The sequence below is a fragment of the Arachis duranensis genome, chromosome 4, assembly GCF_000817695.3.
Source record: "Arachis duranensis cultivar V14167 chromosome 4, aradu.V14167.gnm2.J7QH, whole genome shotgun sequence".
Lineage (NCBI taxonomy): Eukaryota > Viridiplantae > Streptophyta > Magnoliopsida > Fabales > Fabaceae > Arachis > Arachis duranensis.
The window spans coordinates 19,301,144-19,307,786 of record NC_029775.3 but is presented as its reverse complement, the minus strand read 5'-3'; positions in this window follow the sequence as shown (position 1 = coordinate 19,307,786).

The following is a 6,643-nucleotide window of genomic DNA, read 5'->3' as shown; positions in this document are numbered from 1 at the left end:
AACCATGCAAATCATATGAATAAGTGGGCAAGGACTTGATAAAAACCACTCAATTGAGCACAAGATAAACCATGAAATATGGGTTTATCATGATCCAAATTTAAATTCTAAAATGACAAGTAAGATGGAGATCTTTAAGAATGCTGAACAAGATTTTGAAAGACCGTCTGCAATACGTGAACGAAGCACTATTATGCCAGGAGAATTTCTTCATAAAACTAGTCTTTTATGATTGTGATATATTTATGATTGTGATATATTATTTTTTCTTTTTATGTTAAGGTCAATGGTGAGAATCTTATGGTTGTGGAGCGCCAAATTTGCAAAAGTTGGCGATCCATATTTTAGGCCAAACTTATAGTTCTTTAGGTTGCGAACACATTCACTCAAAGAAGAGGAATCGGTTAGAGCATTAAGAACTTAATGATTTTATTTATGTTCATTACAACTTAAGGTTACAACAAATGTATTTTTTTAATTATTTTTTCTTGAAAGTATTATTTTTAAATTTTAATCATCATAAGAGTAATGAAGTATATTAATAATATAGGAACTAAATGAGAAAGTAAGTTTATGATCTAATTTTGTCTTGATGCATTTGAGGATCACTCAGAATGGATATTGGAAGATTCACCACTATTTTTAACTCCTGAAGAAATTGATGCTTTGCGAAATGATCTTGCAAATATGTCTCTTCAATCATCTTTAGATGATTAGATATGTTTCTTTATTTATTTATGAATTATGATGAACTATGGTTTTGGTATGCTTTATAAAATGTTTTATATGATTTTTTATCTTGATTTGTGAAACATTATCCAAAATGCTAGATCAATTGAATTTGGAAGATGATCCGAATGATGATGGAGCTAATAATTCTATGAAAAATGCAAATTGAAATGAAACCAATCAGCATGTAGCTCCACATTTGTCAGATGAAGAATAATACCCCGCCTTTGAAATTACTCCTTGGATATAGTTCATGAATTGTTATTTTTATTGTGTCAAATTAAGATACTATTGTAGTAGTACTAACTAATTTCATGTCTATCTTTGTATTAGTTATCTTTAAAATTTGAGATTTGGTTATTCTTAAAATGTTGGTGAAGATATGTATTTAAATTTTTTTAAGTTTTTGACTATTTTATATTTTTTATTTACGTGAGACCAGTTTTTTTGGTTCAACTAGTAATTTATCGGTTGAACCAGTAAACTAATAGCTTGTCCGATTTGATCACCGATTCTGTTCTTACAATTATGGTGGAACTGTGAAAGTGGACTGGGCTATTCGAGGGGGGTCGTGGCTTGGCTCGACTTGGCTCGTTTTATTAAATAGACTATGCTTGGCCTTTTTATAAAACCTATTAGTTTAAAATGTCAGGTCATAAACTTAAAAAAAATCTTACAAAGCTCGTTGGGCCGGCTCGTTTAAATAACTTTTTGTAAAGTAATTTAGACTTTCAACTATTCACTTATATTAAACGCCAAACAAAACTAAAAAAAATCAATAGTCAATATTAATTAAGATCGTAGGCTTTTTGTTAAAAAAAATATTTATGGATTATAAGTATGATTATGATATGTAACTAAAGATTGATATATAAATGATTTTTTTATTACAAATTATGAATTATATGTTTTAAAATCTATTTAAAGTCAATTAGATTTTTTAAGTTTATTATTTTTTGAGTTCTAATTTACAAAATAGGCTTTTCGAATAGGCATGTGGGCTTGTCAGGCTTTAACCAGGCCGGGCTTGAGCCTGAAAAAAAGCTTATAAGAGGTAGCAGACCTAAGTTTGGACTGTCTATTTATAATATAGGCTAGGTTCGTCAAAGCCAAATCTCGGCTTGACTTGACCCATTTTCATCCCCTCTCTCTCTCTCTCTCTCTATATATCGGAAATGTTAAAAATACAATAAATGACTAAAAAGTGTAATGACATATTTTGAAAACTTTAATAGTTTTGATAACATAATCCAAAAACAATACTTGAAAAATTACTATCAATGTAAGTAAATGCATGACAATAAGTTTTAGAGGTAAGTAGTATATATATAGTTTTTCCTAATTTAAGACTTTGTAATTGTTCCTAATAGCAACCATATTTAATGTAGTTTACAATAGTAAATAGAGATCAAAATGAAAATTCCCGAGATAATAATCAGATGATGAATAATAATGGTGAGGTTTTTATGAACATTGTTTCTCTTTAATGATTCAAATACATCTGATGAGAAATGTTCAATAGTCAAAATAAATCTAATAAAAAATCTAAAAATTATAATTAGTTGAGACGACATGCATGCCATATGCATTTTTGGTAGTTGAAGAACTTTTATATTAGATCACAGATAAATTATTATATTATGGGCTGTTCTACAGTATAGATGTAAGTTGGTACAGATATACAGATATTTCCTCTATTTAAATATGAGATCGACATGTGGTGCTATGTTTCAAGGCTTGTCTGCTGCCTTATGTTAAAGGTGGCTAAGCCAATTAACCAAAATTGTTTGATTCAAATGTGAGTTGTTGGACTTGCTGAAGTGGCCTTTGACAGTAGTGGATTGGGTATCCAAAAAGTGAATTGGACCCGAAACCTTTTTTTAATTTGTTAATTGGAGGAAAAAAAGAGAAACCTAGGTTCACCAGTAGCCATGGAGACTGAAACAGAAATGAAGATCTTCTCCCCAAAAATGAAACCCTAGGATGCAGGGAGAGAGATACAACCACCGTCGTGGTGCTATCGTGGCGGTTGACGTTTGGAAACCGATTCTGATCAAAGTCGCAGATTCATCTCAAAGCTCGTTGGGCATGGCGTTGCCTGCGTCTAATCGTCCATGCTTCCATTGCCGTCGCGATTGGTAGTTGCCTTTGTTCTCGTGTGGTCCTCATTGTGGTCGAAGCCTTGAAGCCGCTTCCCATTTTTCAGTAGAGCAAAGCTCTGATGTCCACATCGATGACACCTTGCTTCTCTAATTTGCGATTATAGTAGAGCAACCCATTTTTCTCACCATTGCTGTCAGTCGGGTCAGAGATATTTTTCTGTTTGTCCTGCTCCAGGCCCATGCCTCAATTGACTGTCACAAGCTTTGCCACAGTAGTTTTCAAGTCGTCGTGGTGTATAACCCCTCATCTTACTCAGTCGGTCTTTTTCTTCCATCTCTCGTCGTGCTCGTCATCTTCCGTGCTTGTCACGAAAAGGTAACAACTGTTCTGCTCAATAAATTATTAGCTTTGGCTCTGCTAATAATAGAATAATAATAAACCATCCGTATCCAGTAACAAAAGCAAAAATCATTTAGAAAACAAAACATCCTTATTACCACTAATGCTTTCATCGCCTAAGAATCTTGGTCCCCTGATGAGGAAAGTCAATTTTTTATGTGTTTGGAAAACAACATATGCTTAACCAGCGGACATTTATGGAGTAGGTTTTGGTTTTTATGCTCTGTGTAGGTTGATAAAAACTGGCCCGAATTGAAGTGGGGAAATTCGGTACATAATCCCAATAGATATAGGCCTAATTGATCACTGGACAACTAGATCTCTTTGGTTTATTGAATTGAAGATTTGATTACTATTTTTAGGGGGAAAAAATGAAAACACTGATGTTGAGAATTTGTTAATAAAAGATTATCATTGTGACTATCCATAAAAAGTAAATGACTATTTCAGTAAGAACTATATTGGTAAAAGTAAATCTTTAAATCATACAGCTGATTGAACGTATAAGAAATAGAAGATTCAATGTTAAAATTTGTGTAACCTAAGGAAAAATGTCTTGCAAGGGAATCCACCAACATTATGATAAAATATTCTTATTGCTTTTAGGGCAAGTTGTTAATCATATAACATAATGGTTCGTGCTAGTATGAAATGATATTGCTCATAACTTAAAGTGGATCTCACGCATACCAAATTCATATAATACTCTAATAGAATATAACTGTCATTCGTGCTTGTTTTATTTTCTACTATAATCTCAATTAAGTCACTTATTGTTTTTGTTCTTTATTCTTTGTACCTTTTGAAATTTTGTTGAATAGCTCAAGAGAACCATTTAATTAGGTAGAACATATAGAAAAGTAACAAGTTTTGAGAAACTAATTAAATATTGGATAAGTTTATTAATAGTAGCTACAAATTGAAGAAATATATTTATATATGTACAAAGAGTGAAGGAAGTTGTAAGTGGCTGCACATGGAATTAACTTTGTTGAGCTATTGTCCTCAAGAATATACCACCCTAAATACCCCAAGAAAATGCCTCAAAGATGAAACAGATAACAATTAACATGTATGTAATAGTTTTGTATAATTAGCTTTGACTCTGCTAACTGAACCTTTTGTACCAAACCTTTGGTACGGTATTGTCGTTGTTTGCTTATCAGTTTTGACATTTTGTTATGTTGATATTTGACATCATAATATTTTTTATTTTTTATTCCTACCATGAAATTTTGGAAAGGGTTGTTATCTTTTTGTTAACAAATGTGTTGAAAATCCTGTTCAACTTATGATGGTGTATAGCTTGTTAATTTTTCTTTTTAACTTAATGAAGAAAAGTATAAATTGGTCAGCTTCGTTAGGGGAAGAAATAACTTGTAAAACCTTATTTTCTTTAAGAAAGAAAACTAAATTAGGTTAATATTTTTTTTCATCTTGTGACTTTCTTGATGACTTCACTGGTGATATAATGAGTGTTAAATATATTAATTATTCCTTCAATAATGATATAATGTGTTTTCTTTTTTTTTTAATTCTAAAGATTTGTTGTTTGTAACTTACTACTTGAATTGAGCTTATTATAGCATCCTTCCTGTCTGGGACTAGTAGGAGAATGAGGCTGATTTCGATGGATGATGATCATCTACTCTTGTTTAAGTTTGGTTTTGCTATTTATATTTGGTTAGATTATTATAACTCTTAATTTAGTCTACGCTTTGTAGAACTTACATTCGCCTTCATTGATGAATATTTCCAATTAAACATTTCCCAGGTGATTGAGTTCCTGTGTTGTTGAAGATGGACTTGAGCTTTCAGTTCAGTAGTGGAGAGGAAGAATCAGATCGGTGAAGAACTGAAGATTGATGGTTTAGAAAGTATAGTTACTAAACCAAACAATCAACCTTTCTTACAAACGTTTTGGTTGTCACAAGTAACAAACCCCTAAGTAAATTGATAACCGAAGTATTTAAACATCGGGTCATCTTCTCAAGAAATTGCAGGGAGGTATGTTCTTATTATTGGTTATGAGTTTGTAAATTGGGGGTTTTAAGAATGAGGAACAATTATGATGAATTACAAGTAAAATAAATAATTGACTGTAAAATAAAATCTTGACAAGGTATGAGAAATCGGAAGTCCTATCCTAGTTATTCTTATCATTGATGATAAAAATTGCATCTTAATTCCACTTAGTTAACCTCTGCTGGTGCAAAGGAAGGTCAAGTGGCTAATTAGATTGATCTTCAAATCCTAGTTAATTCCTAGAAAAAGATTGGGATCATAGAAGTTCAAGCTAATTGGCAAAGATAGCGGTTATCGATCATGTTGAGTTTGATAACTCAAGAGTTACTAATTTCTTAACCAAAGCCAAGAATGTAAAAAGCTGAATTAAAATCATAAATCTGAAAACATCTCAATAATGTATAATCCTAACATGAAAAGTTCATAAGCCAATTGGGCAACATAAATCAAATACAAATGAAAGCATCAGAGTAAATAAAAGTAGAAGGGAGACATAAATTATTGAACCTGATGAAGAGTTGAAATAAATCCTAATTTCTAAAAATCCTAATTTCTAAATCCTAAGAGAGAGGAGAGAGCCTCTCTCTCTAAAAACTACATCTAAAACTAAAATTATGAATTATCCAAGCCTCCTGAGTCTCTACAACTTCCCTGACTTTAATCTGTGTTTCTGGGCCGAAAACTGGGTTGAAATGCGGCCCGAAATCTCTGCCAGCGACTTTTGTAATTCTGCAGATCGCGCACGTCACGCGTTCGCGTCATCCACGCGATCGCGTCATTCAGCATTTTTCGTATCACGCGTGCGTGTCGTCCACGTATTCGCGTCGTTCGCGCAGCTTCCAATCCGCACAGTCGCGTCAGGCACGCGATCGCATCACTCTGATTTCTTCCATTTCATGCGGTCGTGTGAACCATGCGATCGCGTGACTTTTCGCTGGTCATCTCCTCAATTCCTTGTGTTCCTTCCATTTTTGCACGCTTCCTCTTTATTCTCTAAGTCATTCCTGTCCTATGAAGCCTGAAACACTTAACACACAGATCAAGGCATCAAATGGTAATAGGAGAGGATTAAGATTAGCTAAATTAAGACCAAAGAAGCATGTTTTTAATCATAGAACTAAACTAGGAAGGGATTGTAAAATCATGCAAATCTTATGAATAAGTGGGTGAAAAGCTTGATAAAACCACTCAATTAAATACAATATAAACCATGAAATAGTGGTTTATCAACCTCCCCACACTTAAGCATTAGCATGTCTTCATGCTAAACTCAAGGAGACCAAATAAATGAGTAGGGAAAGGCAAGACTCATACAATGCAACCTATGAATGTGAATGCAACTACATGCTAAAATGATTCTACCTACTTGGTGAAAAAGTAAATAAAT